General features: G+C 43.9%; 1 pseudogene; it reads left to right on the forward strand.

The window, feature by feature from the left end:
• Positions 1–710, forward strand: part of LOC102874430 — a 6,342-nt pseudogene that overhangs the window by 1,020 nt on the left and 4,612 nt on the right.

Here is a 710-nt window from a genome sequence, read left to right on the forward strand (position 1 = left end):
CTCATAGTCCAGGTTTTAATCATTTGCCCTAGTTACAGACATCCCAACCCACCAAGAACTTGAGAGAGAAAAAAACAACTGTTCAGATGGCTCTGTATACAATATGGGAAGGAATTTAATGCTGATGTCGAAAATTTTCATGCGTCTTAGAAGTCACTTCTTATGGAATGCCTTCTGATCTTTAATGAAAAAGTAGGTGTTCAAGTCTTGACCGAGATGTGAGATTGTTAAAAATGGTTAGAATTACCTGCGTATCTTGGTTACTTGGTGTTGCGTTACATTTATTCTCTAATGTAGGAGGTTGTGTGGTGCTGGGAAGGGTGGCGAGCCAGAGAAAGGGGGGAAGGCCATCAACGAGATGGGTTGGCCCAGAAAGTGTAGCAGAGGACTCCAGCGTACAGGAGATGGGGAGATTGACACAGGATGCTGCAAAGATTGGGTCTGTTCCTAGAGTTGTTAGTCATAGTTGACGGCAACTAGCAACATGTCTGAATTCAGAATGTTCTTTGTCTCTCAATGTATCCCATCAGCTTTTTAATGATGTTGTTGTTAGGTGCCATTGAGTCGCTTGTGACTCATAGTGACCCTGTGTACAAGAGCCCTAAAGACCATTCTATCCTGTGCCAGCCTAACCATCTCAGACACACTTATTCTCACCTCTCCGGTCACAGAATTGATCCATCTCACCAAAGGTCTTCCTCTCCTGTGCC

The sequence above is a fragment of the Elephantulus edwardii genome, unplaced genomic scaffold (genome assembly GCF_000299155.1).
Source record: "Elephantulus edwardii isolate Elephantulus edwardi_28Jun2011 unplaced genomic scaffold, EleEdw1.0 scaffold00348, whole genome shotgun sequence".
In the NCBI taxonomy this organism is placed as follows: domain Eukaryota; kingdom Metazoa; phylum Chordata; class Mammalia; order Macroscelidea; family Macroscelididae; genus Elephantulus; species Elephantulus edwardii.